General features: G+C 45.8%; 1 long non-coding RNA gene across 1 annotated transcript; it reads left to right on the top strand.

Moving 5' to 3' along the window:
* Nucleotides 1-6,757: 6,757 nt before the first annotated feature.
* LOC126051322 (uncharacterized) lies at nucleotides 6,758-11,643 on the top strand. The gene is made up of 3 exons (XR_007509797.1): nucleotides 6,758-7,059; nucleotides 9,084-9,212; nucleotides 11,498-11,643. It is a non-coding gene; the product is annotated as an uncharacterized LOC126051322 (long non-coding RNA).
* Nucleotides 11,644-18,376: the final 6,733 nt, after the last annotated feature.

Raw genomic sequence — 18,376 nt, 5'->3', positions numbered from 1 at the left:
CACGGGTCTCGTACTGGAAAGCAACCCGCTCCCTTTCCCTGCACAAAGGCGACTGCTTTGGGACAGCCCTCTCTCCTGTGCTAACTTTAAAACTCCTCCCTGCAAGTCCCAGCTTTGTCCCTTCCTCCCAGCCTGGTCCCTCAACTTAGCTTTCAGAGGACCAAGGGTCCAAATCCAGCCTCCACAAAACCACACGGGCTAACTGGGATGTTCCTCAAGGGGACACATTGCGCTTCAACATCTGCAACGAAAAAAAACAAACACAAACAAATCAGAAAAGGGAGTAAGCATCCCGCTGGCCAACGACAACTACTTCCCCAACTCCCCCCTCCTCACGAGTGCCACCGTGTTCGCTTCCCCGCTCATTCCAGACTCAGACCCTGCAGCCGTCGTCACTCGTGGTACCTAAGGTACCGAGAGAAACCACGTTAGCGTGGCACTCATGAGAAGCCATAGGCCCCATGCTCCTCCTCGCTAATCCACAGCTCACCTCAAACGCTCATCCAATTCAAAGACAGCCCACACAGCACCTCCACAACAGAAGGTAAACGCTGAACCGAGCAGCCCCATAATACTTTGCTATTCAACACCGACCCGGCCGACGACCGTCTCACCTTCTCGGACCGCTCACCGGCACGCAGCTTTTCGGGAGACCTTATAGCAGACTTCACGGTACGTAAAGGGTGCCTATAAGAAACCTGTAGAGGGACTTTTTACAAGGGTGTACAGCCATAGGACAAGGCGGTAACAGCTTTAGTCCTAAAGAGGGTACATTTCATTTAGGCATTAGGAAGACGTTTCTCACTAGGGGTGGCGAGGCACTGGAACGCATTGCCCAGAGAACCTGCGGATGCTCCCTCCCTGGAAGCATTCAAGGCCAAGTCAAATGGGGCTTTCAGCAACCTGGTCTCGCAGAAGGTGTCTCTGGGGGACTTGGAACTAGAGGATCTTTATGGTGCCTTCCAACCCAAACCATTCTATGATTCTATGACATTCAAATCCAACTGCAAAACTCCTCTGAGAAGGGCTGGTGAACCCTCCTCCCTTTCCCCCGCAGTCCCAAAACTTAAGAAACCCCTTTTCTTCTCCTCAACTGTCAGGAAAGGAACCCCACTGCTTCCTGACACCTCCTGCCCTCAATTTGCAACCCTGAACCCCCTTCAGTGGCTACTCCTCAGGAGCCGCTCTTCTGAGCCACATCCCAAATTCTGGGGGCACCTCCTAACCTACAGCTCCCCGGAGACTCCGAGCTCTGCTCCATGCCCACAAAATAAAGTCAAGTCCCAAGGCTTGTAATCTACGAGGGGCCTGCCACCAGCTGCAAAGATTCTTGGGACAACGTGGCATTCTGTGGGCAATGAGGAAAGGCATCCCAAACCCTGAAGGGCACTGTGCCTCATGGCCCCTCTGCTTTCTTCAGAAATACTAAAACTCCGTATACAAATACATACAAGATGCTCACCCTAACCCCTGCTAAACAATATCACCATCGGTCTCGTTAAGAGAGATATCAACAACTTACACAGCAGAATTGGTGAAAAAAAAAACCAACGTTCCTTCTTCAGTAAAGTTGGGAATTTGAGGAAAACACAATGCATGAAGAATAAAAAAACAAAAACAAAACCAATGCATACTATTAAACCATCTTTCTCCCCCTGAACTGATGCAGAGACTGACACTAGGCCTAGTAGATGTAGAAATAGAACGTATGTTTAGACTCAGTGTGTTGCTAAATAAAAGACTCAGGAATTTGTTAGAAGGTTAACAACTGCCTCCATAAGTTGATTTACGTAGACAAGCCAAGGACATAAAGCACAGGATTCCCGTGTCTGTAATGTAAGACAAAATAACATGCCCTCTTTGAGGAGGTATTCTGTTTGATAAGAAAATATGTTGTCTCTTGTGATGACTGAGCCAAAAGCTAGGTGATAAGCAGAGAAGTTGTTTGTGGGGCCCAGAAGGGGATCATACTGCGCAAACTCATACAACAAAGTCCAAACAGCGGACAAGTGACGAAGACTATGGAAGACCACCAGAGGACTCCAGAAGACCACCGAAGACCTTCAACACACATGCATAAAGGACATTTACATATGCTAATGACTTCTCGGAAAAAATCAATGAATATGTATATTATTTCTCGGAAATTTTATGAATATGTATGCAAGGCACGTATTTAACCTATATAATTAGTCCCAGCCAGGAAGCACGTTTGGAGGAGCGATCCCCCGTGCTTCCAGCGCTGCAATAAAGAATACCTAACTCCATCGCCGATTGCTCATTTTGAGAAACAGAACACTCGAAACAAAATTACTGACCTGAAAAAAAGAAGGGGGGGGGGGGGGGGGGGGGGGGAAAGCTGCATACAAGTGTGTCATGGTTTCAGCCCAGCCAGTAACAAAGGACCACGCAGCTGCTCACTCACTCCTCCTGCCCCCCTCCGGTGGAATAGGGAGGAGACAGAGGAGAGAAAAGGGAAAAAAAAAAAAAAAAGGAACCTCGAGGGCTGAGATAAAGGCAGTTTACTGGGACAACACAAAACAAAATTGCAACAACAACAACGGTACTAAGAAAACAGTAAACAAAAAGAGTGATGCACAGTGCAAATGCTCACCACCCGGAACCTGACGCTCCGCCGCTTCCCCCACCGAAAGTCGAGCGCTTCCCGGGCCCGCTCCCCATTTATATACTGAGCACGATGTCACATGGTATGGAATAGCTCCTTGGCTAGTTCAGATCAGCTGCCCCAGCTATGCCCCCCACATCCCAGGTTCCTGTAAAAATTAACTCTATCCCAGCTGAACCCAGGACAAAGTGTTACTTTCTACCACACATGCTGCTGAACCTTGACTGGTCCTGAAGCTCTTACCTCAGGCAGATACCTCTTCCCAAAGGGCTGAGCCAGCTCAAAAGCTGCAAAGCACTCAAGGAAGAGCTGAGCACCAACACCAGAGAAACCCAGGAGCACAATGAGCTCCCTCAGCAGAGGCTGTGGCTCAAATAGCCCCGAGCCTCCGCCCACCACCCTTAGCACAATCCCCTGGGAAAGGGGAAGGGTAAACCACCAGCAGTTATAAAGGCAGCTGGAGGGGCAGCAGCACTGTCCTCACCTGCCTTAAATTTACAGCAAATGAGACCCTGAACAGAGAAAGCAACACTTACTGGCAACTACGGTACCTGCTCCTGTACTACAGCTACAACTGTTGCATCGGCAACGTGACCAGCTAAGGAGTTAATCTTGATTTTTCTGAGGCGTAGACAGAAAGAGATACGTGTGTCTCTAAACTAGGTACGAAATTAGCTCGTTAAATGCAATAACAATGTAGTTATTAAAATCACATCAGTCACCGGCGAGGCCAGCAGACGCAATGGTAAGTTTGACGTGCGGAAAACAGACTCCACAATCAGCGAGACTGTAAAGTAGGTATGTGCATTCAGCGCTGGGCGGCACGGGGGGTAGTCCCACCAAAGTCATGCGCGCCCGACTCGGCGGTTCGCCTCAAGTTTATACCGTCTGGTGTTACATATTTACAATACGCTTATACATATGCATGACCTATCCCCGCTTCATATTAAAATTAGCTCCGAGAGGTCATTTCCATAGTCCCCTCCCAATTGCGCCTGCGCAGGGCCTCTTTATGGTGGTCATCTGGTGGTCACAGAGATGAAGATGGATGACTCCTCCTTGTCACCGCTAGTAACCTCTTCCCTTGCGTAGACTCAGCGATTTCTTGGTATTCACCCAAGCCGCAAGACCAGTCTTACCTGGCTCTTGGGGCCTGCTCCTGCTTCTTACCAAGGATTGTCTTTACCTCATTGGCTGGTTCTTGGGACCAGCTCTTCTTATCAAGGACTGTCTCTACCTCAGCTAATTTCAATGATGTAAGCACTAACTTTCACCCCCCTTGATTATGTCTACTAAGATTCTTTTGACTCCCCTTGTCTCAGTCCCCCCTTTTCTAGAAAATAGTAAATTCTTTTACTATATTTAATCCTAGTACTTCTAACACATTATTTCCCTATCTAGAAACCTCTCAAAGTATTTGTTGGTCTCGAGTCCTCGTCGTAACTGATTCTTTTTTCCATTCACTGTAAGAGTCTCCTGTACTCTTACAGCACAAGAGGCCACATCGAACCACTATGCAAAGGACCACTGACAAGAGAATGATGATTATTACAGTGACAAACAAATGCTTTAACCACGTCAAATTTGGCAACCAGGAGGTTAGTTTTTCTAATATGCCTGTCGAGCCCCAAGAAGCGTCATCTTGGGAAACTTCATGTAGTATTTTAGTCCTTTCCCATATCTCCTCAAGATCTGTTTCAATTCGTTGGTTTGATTGATATAGGTACAGCAAGTTTGGTTGATAACTACACATAAGCCCCCTTCTTTTGCTAAAAGCATGTGCAATCCCATTCTCTCTTGGAGCACTACTTTACTTGGGGATTGCGTTTCCAGTTGCAACCCTCAAATTGCATCAATTGTAGCACTTTCTACAGTCTCTCACGTAGCAGATATATTCACGACAGCTTTCTCCAACTCGCTCACCCCTAAAGAGGGGATTAACCATCGGACAAAACTATGGTACCCAGTACCTCGAATACCTAGTGGGTTTTCAGCCCATTTTACACGGAGCCAAGGCGTTCTCAAAAACCCTCGGGGAGGCGAAGCTCCCTCGAATATACCGGCCTGAGGTGCAAGGTATCCTTGAACACAGTGTCCCTTCCAGTTCTGGGGTGGTAAACTCTTTCTGGCCCTGCCATCCCCACAGAGCCACCAGTAGCCTGGCCCTGTGTTGCATCTTGGACCGAGATGCATCTCCCTTCTGTCTTGCTCTTGCCCCTTCTTCCCTGGCCCACCCTTTGGTTTCCGGATATAACAGAAACTGATACTTGAGTTTAGCCCAAGACATCCTAATTTTCCTTTATCAAAAGTTCCCAGATTTTCCGCAAGGCTACAATTATCCACGTCTCCCCAAATATTATCAGTAATATTTAAGCAACGGACAGTAAGTAAGAGCTCTTTAGGGTTGGGCACCTCCAGATCAAAGTTGGGTCCCTGTTGGGTGTTTCCTTTTCCATGAGGGCATGATCCATTCCTGTCTGGCCCATCTTTAAGAAGAGATGTCCAATTTGCGGTCGGGATTCCTAAAAAGGGGAGTTCCATGTTCCCCCGAGGAAGGGGATTACGTACCCAACAATCTGATAAATTTAGTGTTGGAGCAGCGGAGGAATGCACATAAGTCGACCCAATATGAGTGATAGAAGTGATTCAACTTTATTTGCACGGATAGCTCATATTTATACAGTTTGCGATAATTATGCCTACTAGTCCTAATATGATTGGTACATTGCTAATGTTTATTCATTACTAAAACACACCCACTTGTGATTTGCAGCTATGCGTGTTCCGTAACTTTCTCATGGGAACTTCTTCAAAAGTTACTTATGAAGTTATGCCAAGGTCATACCGTCCCTGTCTTTCTCCTGATAACAGTGAGACCAGCTGTTGTTTTTCTCCTGATATCAGCAAAGCCAGCTATTTTTGGCCAAGGCCTAGTCTTGCTGCTCAAACTGACGTTCTTTCACACAGAACTCTGCTCGCACAACTTTTCTATAGACCCATGTCCATCTTCATCAAGCGAATTCCCAACAATTCCCCCTTTTTCTTTTTGTGCGATTAGAGCTTGGTGTGTCAGCCTTGAGACTCCTCTCATCATGTACCCATACGCAATCCTGACTATTAGTCAGATTAATATCAATATACCTAACCATCGTAAGGCTTCCTTAATCCATGCCATTAGCCATGGTGTTATCCCGCCGAATATTGACTGTAACACCCCATCAAACCAACTAGTTTCTTGCTGGATCTTTTGTGTATGTTTTTTCAGCCAATCTATTTGTTTGTGTATAGATTGAGGTAAAATTTTAACACCTGCTGTATTGCGCTTTGCAAAGATCTATGAACACAATTAATTAAACACAGTAAAACCAACATTATACCTAATAAAATACATAAGAATAAAAGACTGTTCAGGTAATGCCAATGACACAAAAAAAGAGATTTGATTAATAGCTTTAGCTAGTGACACACAAACATTCTTACTGTCCCACGGCATTAACCGATGTAGATCAATCACCGGTGTCACTGTCATGCTGCTTACTACAATCAGTGTGTTCCATATCAATCTCAGCATAAGGTTTCAGATTTATGGGTAAATCAGGAACGTATCTGCCAGACATGGATGATGTGATTTTTTTTTTTGTCCAATTGCTGCCAAGGCTTGCCGTCCCGGTGCACTTAGTTGTCTTGTAGAAGTCAAGCTATCGCTGCCCCGCGATAAATCCAGCAGCGTGTTGGGAAGTGGCTTGCTGAAAAAGGACATGGGCCTGTGGAAAAGTTGTGCGAGCAGAGTTCTGTGTGAAAGAATGTCAGTTTGAGCAGCAAGACTAGGCCTTGGCCAAAAATAGCTGGCTTTGCTGATATCAGGAGAAAAACAACAGCTGGTCTTGCTGTTATCAGGAGAAAGACAGGGACGGTGTGACCTTGGCATAACTTCACAAGTAACTTTTGAAGAAGTTCCCATGAGAAAGTTACGGAACACGCATAGCTGCAAATCACAAGTGGGTGTGTTTTAGTAATGAATAAACATTAGCAATGTACCAATCATATTAGGACTAGTAGGCGTAATTATCGCAAACTGTATAAATATGAGCTATCCGTGCAAATTAAGTTGAATCACTTCTATCACTCATATTGGGTCGACTTATGTGCATTCCTCTGCCGCTCCAACAAATGGCGCCCGAACGGGGACCGAAGAAAGGGGAATTGGAGCGACGGACACTGAGAAGCACCGGTAGCAGCGACCGGGGGGCAAAAGATTAACCGAACGCTGATCGTCTTGGTTGGTGTGTTAACTCTCATGCCTGGACCGTCCAAAAGGGGTTCGCCGTCAGTGAGGGCTACTGGAAAAAGGCTGCAAAGACTTTTTAACCGAGGTGCCTTAATCAAGGTAGCACCCAGGAGTATCAAGAAGCCGGCCGGCAATGGATCAAGAGGTAGCCCTAAAATTATTACTGTGCTTTTTAGAAAAGCGGGGGGTAAATTGCGTTAAGCAAGTTTTGGGATTAGTTGCTTTAGGTCGTGTTAAGGGATGCTTTAAGAATCCGGATTTATTATTTGAGGAGAGTGAATGGTCTAGATTAGGAGACGTATCATGGGATATGGTAATTGACGATGATAAATCAGCTAAAAAATTAATGAAGCAAGGACAGAAACCTTTCAATTAGTGTGGGTACAGCTTTTGAGCTTAGTACCTGGAATGCTATCGGAACCTCCCTATGGGATGAAATTAGTGACGGGTCCAAAGAAGTTAAAGGTCTTGCAACTTTATGGAAATTGATTAAGACAACTCTGTAAGAAATGAAAGCAGATCGTAAAGCGTCTGCGTCTGCTTTTGCTGCTCGCTCTCTCCAACCGCAAGCGAAAGGGAAAAGCGGGGAGAAAAACATAATGCAGCGAGAGAGACTTTTTGGAGCTTGTTCGCCTGCTCTTGTGCCCTTGACTTCTGCTCCACTCCCTGGGACTGCCGATATTAATCAGCCATCCGACAGTTCCCAAGCCTCCCTAACCGTACGATTAAAGGAAACCCTACAGAATCAGGGAGTGAGTAAAAATCTGCCTACGAAAACACAGCCCCCAGATACCACCGTTCAACATGAACAAATTATACCTAGCATACACCCTGATTCAAATAATGCAAACAAGGACTTGGCTACTCTAATAATAGAACAAAAAGAGACAATGTTAGAATTGTTAAAGGAAATGTGGAAAAGAGACGGGGAAACCAACCGCGCCCGTGATAGACACGGAGCCGCTTGTAATAGCCGCTGCAGAAGAAAGGCAGAGACATTGGAGGGATGTAATAAAAGATGCCATTATAGAAGGGACTATGCTCCAAGCATTCCCAGTTATTGCATCAAATGGACAGAAAAAATGGGAGGCGTTTGACTGGAAGGTTATTGAGAAATTAAGGAATGCTGTGAGTCAGTACGGAATCAAATCTGCGTTAACTCACCAAATACTGCAATTCATTTTTTCTGCTGATACGCTGATACCTCAAGATATTAAACAGCTAGCACAATTGATTTTGACACCCGCCCAAATGTTAGTGTTTTTCCGGCAGTGGGAGACGTTCTGTGATAGGGAACAAGCAACATCACGACAACAAACAGATCCCCTATGGGGAGTAACCACGCAGATGCCGATGGGTACTGGACCCTTCGCATCAGGGAACGCTCAGTTACAATGTATCACTGAGGTTCATCATCTATCACAGATCTTGGCGTATCAAGCTTTTCTTACCGTACCAGACAATATGTACAGCCATGCTTTTACCCAGGTGAAACAGGAGAATACAATTTACGACCACCCTGACATGAACGAGGGCATAAAAGAAAACATGTTCAAAATATTCAGCTTTTGAAAATGCTGCTGAAAAGACACACAAAGCATTGTGTAATTTGCCGAAAAATGCAGACGTCGTTGATATGATAGAATACGTGGATCGATCAGTGGACTCACAGAAAGTAGCCTACGCTGCCACAGCTCTCCAAGGAGCTACAAAGAAACACGAGGCCAGTAAGACACCCTTGGTCAAGTGTTCTAACTGTGGCAAACGTGGACACATTAGGAGCAAATGTACAGGTACTGTTAACAGTAAGTGCTGCAACAAGTGTAAGAAAGATAACCATACCACCAAGAATAGAGGAAGAAGGGAAACTTTACACCGACCGCGGAGACCCCTCGCACGACGACACGAATGCAAGGGGCTTGAGCTGCCAGCCCTCAGGCAGCCTCGCAACCACCAGATCCGCCACCGCAGGAAGCTCCAGAGTGGATGTGGAAACCGCAGTCAACATAAAGGGACCATTGGGGTTTGGACTTAGTGCATTTTTAATGGGGCAATCTTCAACAGCTCTAGAAGGAATTCTGGTGCTCCCAGGGCTTATGGATGCAGATTATTGTGGGACTGTGAAAATTATGATTCATGTTGTAATCCCTCCTGTTTCTATTCCTAAAGGTACCAGAATAGCACAATTAGTTCCATTCAGGTCGTGCGTTCCGAACCCAGGTGAAGTACAACGTGGAGATGGTGGATTCGGCTCCACAGGGAAACCGCAGGTATACTTTGCCATGGACACAACAAGAGGTAAACCAGAAAAGGTAGTGCAATTAGAAGGGCCCGATGGAGTTGTCGTCAAGAAACCGATGACAATCAATACAGGAGCTGATGTTACGATTATTTCACGATGCATTTGGCCTCCATCATGGCCATCGATCAATCCAAATTTTGGTATTGCTGGGATAGGGGGCACACAAGCCACCTTAGTAAGTCAGCTACTGATTACATTTGTGTTCCCCGATGGTGAACACATTACGACGTGTCCGTATGTCATGACTACCCCAACTGAATTGTTTGGCCTCGTAGGCCGTGATTTATTGAGCCAAACGAAGGCAATGTTAGTGACGCATCCTTTTTAGGAGTGGTCACTGAGGGGTAGCCAATCCTGAAAATTAGCTGGAAAACAGATGAGCCTGTTTGGATTGATCAGTAGCCGCTAAATTCTGAAAGGCTGCTAAAAATACAAGGGTTAGTTGAGGACCAATTGAGAGCGGGACATGTTGTTCCTTCTACTAGTCCATGGAATACATCAATATTTACCATTCCCAAGAAAAGTGGGAAATGGAGACTGTTACATGATCTCAGAGCTGTGAATGCGGTGATGGACAGTATGGGAGCCCTGCAGCCAGGTTTGCCTTCTCCAGTTATGCTTCCAGAAGAATGGGATTTGTTAATTAAAAATCTAAAAGATTGCACCCAGATGGCGCTGAACGGTTCGCCTTTTCGGTACCATCGATTAACAAGGCAGAACCCTATAAGAGATACCATTGGGTCGTGTTACCGCAATGAATGCGCAATTCCCCCACGATGTGTCAGGTGTATGTGGCCTGGGCATCAGAGCCTGTAAGAAAGCAGTTACCTCAGTAACTTGCACAGGATGAAATTTTAACTTAATTGCAGGACATCTTAAGCCATCACAGAGTAATAATCACTCCTGAAAAGGTGCAAAAGGCAGCACCTTGGAAGTATTTGGGGTGGCACATAGATGCTAGCAATGTTAAACCTCAGAAGGTTCAAATAACATGATAAATTTCAACGTTACATGATGTCCAGAAGCTTGTGGGAGATAGCCAGTGGGTGTGGAATCTTTGCGGTATCACTAATGGCAATATGACCCCTCTGGTAGAACTCTTGGGTATGAGAACACTGTGCAGATGAGAAACGGGAAATGACAGAGCTGACCAATTGGTTGCAGCGCCATGGGAGCCTCCTCCAGGGAATCGTTTTCAACAAAGCACAGCAATCATATGCGTTCTTGCACCAATCCGCTAGGATGTTAGCAAAGCAATTTGACTTACCGCTTACTGATGCCCAAGGTATCTTTAAAGCATGCCCTGATTGTCAAAAGGAGGGGCTCGGCTTGGGCTGTGGGGTTAACCGACAAGGTCTTTTGCCATTGCAGTTGTGGCAAATGGATTTCACCCATGTCATGTGGTTTGGTGCAAAGCGTTCTGTGCATGTGAGTATTGCTACCTATCCTGCTGCCATGTGGGCCACGGCCCGAACTGGAGAAAAGGCCTTACATATTGAATGACATCTTCATGCTTCTTTTGCAGTACTGGGTGTGCCTAAAGAAATTAAGACGGACAACGGCCCAGCCTACGGTTCTACACGATTTGCTCGATTTTGTAATTTGTGGGGAATTCACCATGGTACCGGTATTCCACATCTTCCCACAGGACAGGCTATTGTCGAATGGGCCAACCAAACCCTAAAAGAACATGCTGCAAAAACAAAAGGGGGGAACCCAGGGCTTACTCCCAGAGGAACGATTGGCCAAAGCCTTATTTGTGCTAAATTATCTTAGATTGACAGGTGATCACAAAGACCCCCCAATGGTAGTGCATCATGTTCTTTTACAGGCAGAAAGGACATGACAAAGTACAGGAATCATGGTAACGTATAAGGACCCAGAATCCGGGAAATGGTGCGGATCAGCAGAAGTAAAACTTACCGGGAGATCCCGGCTAAGTGGGTCAAGCCATGGCTTCGCATTGACGCTGGACCCGGAATTGTCCCAATGGCAACTGGCACGGCACTGGCAGGTGCTGAAGCCACTGATCCGACAGATTCTAACTAATAGAGTATTACTAGCGGACACTGAGTCCTTCAGACAGGTTTTTAGAACAGCATGCCTTATTGTATATAGAACTTGCTTTAGGTAAAAAGTGTGTAAAGCATAATTTGATTAAACATAGTGTGATTACGGGAAGACAGTGTGGGGTAAATGTAAAAGTTAGTTAAAGCCAAAATTAGGGGTAAGGTCTATTTCCATTAATAACCTGGGAACGAGGTTCATTGTGTTTCCACAGATACAGGCCCACAACGGACTCCTGTTCGATTTGCACGACCATCATCATCTGGAGCATCATAGATGATGTGGCAATATGAATACTACCTCAGCCAAAAACTAATGTATAGGTCACCTTGGCTAACATAACAGGTCAAGATTCTCTGTGCATTGCAACTGTATCATAAAGCCCACGAACCAATAGACAAGATGGCTATGACTCCTGCAGCGCGCCTGGCCAGCGAGCGCATGCGTCATAGATTGCAACAGAGGCGGACTTTTGGCACCCGCTGGCCACGTGTGCTAAAACCCGTTCCTCTGCAAATGTATAAATACTGGGATTTTCCGAAGAGCATCGGGCTGGTGTACGGTGAGGCCATCGTTGCCTCTGTGGGGATGCCCACGGAAAGCTGGCACCTACCGATTGCTGGGCTGAGTTCGTGGAGCAAGATGACACAAGAATGTATGAATGGTTCATTTTCCTCATAGTCCTCATGGTCTGGGTCATTAGGGGTAACGGGTTGGCTCAAAGAATTATGGGCATTATTGTAGTTACTGTGATTTTAGCTATTGTAATAGTTTTACCTTGTTCAGCTTATTAAGGAAAATGGCATCCCAAGTTATTAAGCAAGCCTGGATTGCTCAAAAACAAAAAGAGGGAGAAAGATTTAAATGGAGACCTACAGTGGATTCGACCTTGTTGTGGTATTACAAATACAGACTTACAGCCGCTGCTGTTGGAGCGGCGGAGGAATGCACATAAGTCGACTCAATATGAGTGATAGAAGTGATTCAACTTTATTTGCACGGATAGCTCATATTTATACAGTTTGCGATAATTATGCCTACTAGTCCTAATATGATTGGTACATTGCTAATGTTTATTCATTACTAAAACACACCCACTTGTGATTTGCAGCTATGCGTGTTCCGTAACATTCTCATGGGAACTTCTTCAAAAGTTACTTATGAAGTTATGCCAAGGTCACACCGTCCCTGTCTTTCTCCTGATAACAGCAAGACCAGCTGTTGTTTTTCTCCTGATATCAGCAAAGCCAGCTATTTTCGGCCAAGGCCTAGTCTTGCTGCTCAAACTGACATTCTTTCACACAGAACTCTGCTCGCACAACTTTTCTGTAGACCCGTGTCCTTCTTCATCAAGCCAATTCCCAACAGCTTAGTACCATCAAGATACTCTCTGTCATATTTAAACAAGTATTTCGATCCCAAGCCTGCCCCTTGCACAAGGTCCAACTCGGGAACGTAACAATCAACGTCTCACCAATTTGAGCTTCAAAGGTCCTTTTTCTTGTGAAGTCCATTGACCTTTGGGTGCCTTCTTCACCCTAGCGTGATGGATCCAGGCGTTCCGTTCCTTGATCTTAATCGTGGTGAAGGAGGCAAGTAGTACTTGAAATGGTCCTTCCCACAGCAGCTCCAGAGTTTTTTCTGTAAGAGACTTTATATACACATAATCTCCTGGTTGTATATTATGCACAGGCCCATCCAAACCTCTCCCTCGAGACCCTACCGCATGCTTCCTGATTTTATTAAGTTGCTTACCTAACGCCACCATGTAAGAAGTCATAATTTCATCCCCCGCTTGTACAGACACCCCTCTCTGTATCCCATAGGGTTGTCCATACAGAATTTCAAAGGGGCTCAGTCCTCCTTTCGCCCTTGGTCTCATTCGTATACACAGAAGGGCTTAAAGGGAGAGACTGAGGCCATGTCAAATTTGCTTCTTGTCCTAATTTCACAATTTGCGGTTTGATTAAGGGGTTCATTTTTTCCACTTGACCGCTCGACTGGGGGTGATATGGAGTATGAAGCTGCCAACCTATACCCAAGTGGCGGCTAATTTGTTGTACTATATTTGAGACAAAATGTGGTCCTCTGTCAGAGGATACAGTTGCTGGAACCCCAAAACGTGGTATTATCTCTTGTACTGGTATTTTAGTTACCTCCCGAGCTTTAGCCGTTCTTGTTGGGAATGCTTCTGGCCAACCTGAAAAGGTATCAGTTAATACCAATAGATATCGATACCCCCCCTTTTCTTGGAAGGTCTGTAAAATCAATTTGCCATTGTTGTCCAGGCCCATTGCCTTTTTTAATCTGGTCCATTTCCAGCTTGGGGGTGCTCTTAGGATTAGTCTGGAGGCAAAGATCACACTGTCGTGTGATCACGCTGTCTCACCGTGGTGTATAAATTCCTAGCCACAATTTCTCCTATCAAATGATTATACAGAGCTTCTGTTCCCCAATGTCTTTTCCTATGTTCCTCCCGTATCAAATGCCATACTAAGCAAGAGGGAACGATTAGCTTTCCCTGTGGGGTATGAGCCCACCCCTCTTCATTATATGACCCTTCTAAACCTGTAATGAGCTTTTGATCTTCCTTAGTGTATTCTGGCTTACCTTCTAGGGAAATCCGCCTATCAGGAATTAAGGCCCCTTCTGTTTTTACCTGTGTTTTGGCCACTTGTTTTGCCTCTCTGTCCGCCAGCTCGTTCCCTTTTTCCAAATCTGAGCTCGCTTTCTGGTGTGCCTTAATATGGAAAATTGCCACTTTCTTAGGGAGCTGGACAGCTTCCAGTAACTTCAGAATTTCTTCTGCGTGTTTGATATTTTTCCCTTGAGAACTCACTAGTCCTCTCTCCTTCCAAATTGCTCCATGTGCGTGTACAACTCCAAAGGCATATTTTGAGTCTGTATAAATGTTCACAACTTTGCCCTGGGCCAATTCCAGGGCGCGGGTTAGAGCAATTATTTCTGCCTTCTGTGCGGAGGTGTTCGTGGGCAAAGCCCCCGATTCTATTACCTCTTGGCTGGCGGTGACGGCGTATCCCGCGTGTCGATTACCGTTTAGGACGTAACTGCTTCCGTCTGTGAAGCGAGTTTCCCCGTTTTCCATGGGGCCGTCTTTCAGGTCTGGGCGACTGGCGTGTTACTTCGATCGATTCCAAACGGTCACGATGTACCGGCTCTCCTGGGTTCCCGCTGAGAAAAGAAGCTGGGTTGACAATGTTAGCGACTACAATCTCCACGTCATCCTGCTCTACCAATATAGCTTGATATCTCAGGAATCTCTGTGGAGAGAGCCAGCGTCTGCCTTTTGCTTCCGGTACTGCTGATACTGCGTGAGACTCCAGAACAGTCATCTTCTGGCCCAGAGTAAACTTTCGGGCTTCCTTTGTATTTAGTATCACAGCCGCAACCGCCCGCAGGCATCCAGGCCAACCTTTTGCAGTCGTGTCTAACTGCTTAGAGAGATAGGCAACTGCCCGTCGAGACGGGCCCAGGTTTTGTGCTAATAGTCCCAGGGCAATGCCCTGCTTCTCATGGGAGTAAAGAAGAAACGGCTTACTCGCATCTCGGAGTCCTAAGGCCGGGGCCGACATCAAAGCCTTTTTCAGTAGCTCAAAGGCTCGTTCGGTCTCCTTATTCCACTCAACGTGTTTCTGCTCAGTGGCTGTCAACGCATACAGTGGTTTAACAAGCAATCCATAATTATCGATCCACGATCAGCACCACCCTGTCATTCCCAGAAAAGTCCATAACTCTTCTACTGTCTGAGGTCTCCCAGTTTGACATATTGCCTCTTTACGGGCCTGTCCCAAAGTTCTTTGTCCCGCACTAATTTCATAGCCCAAATAATTCACTTTGCCTTGCATTACCTGTGCCTTTTTCTTGGATACCCGGTACCCCTGAAGTCCCAGGAAATTCAACAGACTCGCCGCCCACGTCATACAATCTTTCTCTGTTTTGGTGGTGATCGGGATATCATCCACATACTGCAACAGCTTCCCCTCCTCAGACGGGGCTTCCCAGGATTCCAAGTCTTTCGCAAACCGATTGCCAAAAACGGTAGGCCTATTCTTAAATCCTTGTGGCAAGGCCGTCCAAGTGAGCTGGGTCTTTCGACCGCTCTTGGGGTTTTCCCATTCAAATGCAAGTAAGTTTTGCCTGGCTTCATGGAGAGGGAGGCAAACGAAAGCATCCTTCAAATCTAAAACACTAAACCAAGTCAATTCAGGTGTTAGTACGCTTAACAGGGTATATGGGTTGGCCGCTACCGGGTAAAGATCTTCAGTTATCTTATTCACCGCCCGTAAGTCTTGGGCCACCCGATATGACCCATCGGGCTTCCGAACAGGTAATATAGGGGGATTGAATTCAGACTCACACTCTTTTAATAGTCTCAACTACAAAAATTTTTCTATCACCGGCCGGATTCCTTCTCTGTCTTCCTTCTTTAGGAGATATTGTTTAATTCTTACCAGCTTTTGGCCTTCCTTGATCCTAACTTCAACAGGTGGAGCACTTTTTGCTCTTCCAGGTGCATCGGTAGGCCATACCCCCAGGTACACTTGCTTTAAGATGTCCTCATTAATGCTTTCTTCTAGGGGGAGACTGGTTAAGGTTAGGCTCAATATTTGAATATTTTGCTGATCTTTTACCTCCAGAGTAATTTCTCCCTTCTTGAACACAATTGTTGTTCCCAATGCTTCCAACAAGTCCCTTCCCAAAAGTGCCTTTGGGGAGTTGGGCATATATAAAAATTTATGAATGCCCCACTGTTTTCCTAATTTATATTCTAAAGGTTTACAAAATTATGCCTTTTCACTTTGGCCAGTCGCTCCTTTCGCCGTGACATAATCATTTCCCAGGGGCATCAAAGCCTGATTCAAAACCGAGTATGTTGCTCCTGTATCTACCAAAAATTCTACCTCTTGTTCTGTTTTCCCTAGCTTAATTATAACCAGTGGATCCGCTAGGGTAGATTCCCCAGGTTCTCGTCAGTCTCCCTTCACAGAGGCTACCGTTCTTCCTGTTTGAGCCCTCTGATGCTCCTTGTTCCTTGGGCATTCCCTTTTCCAATGACTGAATTTCTTACACAAAGCGCATTGATCCTTGCCCAGTCGGGGCAAGTCTCGTCTAGGCCCTCTTCCTCTTTCTTCCCGAATAACAGCCATTAATTTCCTTTGCCTTTGCCTATATCCTTCTTCTCTGTTACTAAACACCCTCTGTGCTTTTGTGGTACAGAAGAGAGATGTAGCAAGAAAGGAAAAAAAGGAAGGGAGGGAGAACAAAGGGAGAGAGACACAAAGACTGGAAGAAGAACAAAGGGATGACAGAGGAAAAAAATAATGATAGGCTACAGGACAGAGATGGAGGAGTTCAACGAAGACACAGGGAGCATGACAGAACGAGAGTGAGAAACAAGGGACAGAACAGGACAGCACTGGAGGAAAAAACAACTGTGATTGACAGGCTGTGAGAGAGATATGGAGGAAGAGAGAAAAGAGAAGGGACAGCTAGCTGGAGAGGGGGATACAGTTAGAAAGGATGGAAGAGGGAAGGGAACAGAGAGAAATACAGAAAAGATGGCAAGAGGAAGCAGGGCAGAGGGACAGCAATAGAAGAAAAGAGGGACAGGGATCTGGACAGATGGAGAAAAAAGCAAGAGGAATAGATACAACATGATACGATGGGACAGGAAATAACACAGAGCAACAGATGATAATAATGACAAGAGATAGAGAGAGACTATGGAAAACACAGGAGGATGGGGAGGGGGGAGAGAGACATTAGGACCCCTGCAGAGAGAGAGAAGGCATGAATGAAAAGAGTAGGGAGCACCACAAAGGGTCAGAGAAAGAGAAGAACAGGAAGGACAATGGGGACAGTGAGATACCGAATAAACCCCACACACACATATTATAAACATCTTATCCAGTAATCAAGCCCATTTCAGAGTTATACAGTACCTCAGCCACTTTGAGAAAAGTAACACATTGACTGAGCCCTATTCGGCAGCACACAGAACCCGAGCAAATTTCAAACTTACAGGATGCCCAAGCCCATTTCGGCGCCACACCGCACCCAAGCCCCTATCACAGTTATGGATCTACAGAACCAATTTCAAAGTTGTGCAATCACTAGAGCCAGGAATGCACCCCCTTTCCATTAACTCAGCAGCAGCTACATTTACCTCAAGGTATCTACAACTCGCCCTTGGATGCCTAATTCCAACAGACACTTTCACTTACTTCAACAGCTAAGTTTACCTATGGACACATGCTTCGCTCTGCACTTGCCTTTCTGATTGACATTAGTACTGTGATTCTCACAGCGAGACCTAATTACATTTTTTTCATTTTTGTTGTTAGTGCTTCATTTGGTCCATTACTCATTCCACATACTTTCAGCTATGTCAGTATTTAAAGTCCAATTCTACAACCTTCTTTTTCTACAATATATAGAAAAGACTTTACGGCCTCACTCGTCAAATATTTGACACTATTAGTTCTAGTCGTCTTTTAATCCTTATTTTTACAAATACATGTAAACTCCAAAAATCTAGCATTACCTTAAGAAGAAATGCTGCTATTCAGTACCTGCAATTCTCTACGGAGTGGTCTTTTCCACATTCCTTGTTCCCATTACATCCATCGCTGCACATCCAGAAGCTTTACTCCCTCAGGTGATATTAGCTGCACGATCCCCGTTCCCGGGCAACAAACAAGGGAGCTCTGCTCATCTTGACAGACCGTCCACTTCCACACTTCGACAGAAAACCAGAAATTGAAAAATATATTTACATCACAAGCTACAAAGAGCAACCAAATATTTTACGAACCTACCACAGACAAATACAATTACAGTCACGCACTTCACAACCCTGGCCTACTCCACGCTGGCCATCTAGTCCAACTCCCCCCACCCTTCGCCCACAAAATCCTCAACTGTCTTCCAAACACCGTCCACCGAACAACATATTTCCCTGTGCTGACTGGCAATTACCAGGTTCCAGGGGAGCGTTCCAGAGGAACGCCGCTCCCGGGAGCCTTGGAAAAAATCACCCTGCCTGTGAAAACCCAGGCCCGAGCCGAACCCC

The sequence above is a fragment of the Accipiter gentilis genome, chromosome 27 (genome assembly GCF_929443795.1).
Source record: "Accipiter gentilis chromosome 27, bAccGen1.1, whole genome shotgun sequence".
Lineage (NCBI taxonomy): Eukaryota > Metazoa > Chordata > Aves > Accipitriformes > Accipitridae > Astur > Astur gentilis.
Note: the sequence above shows the minus strand (reverse complement) of the source record. Positions and strands in the feature narration are given on the sequence as shown.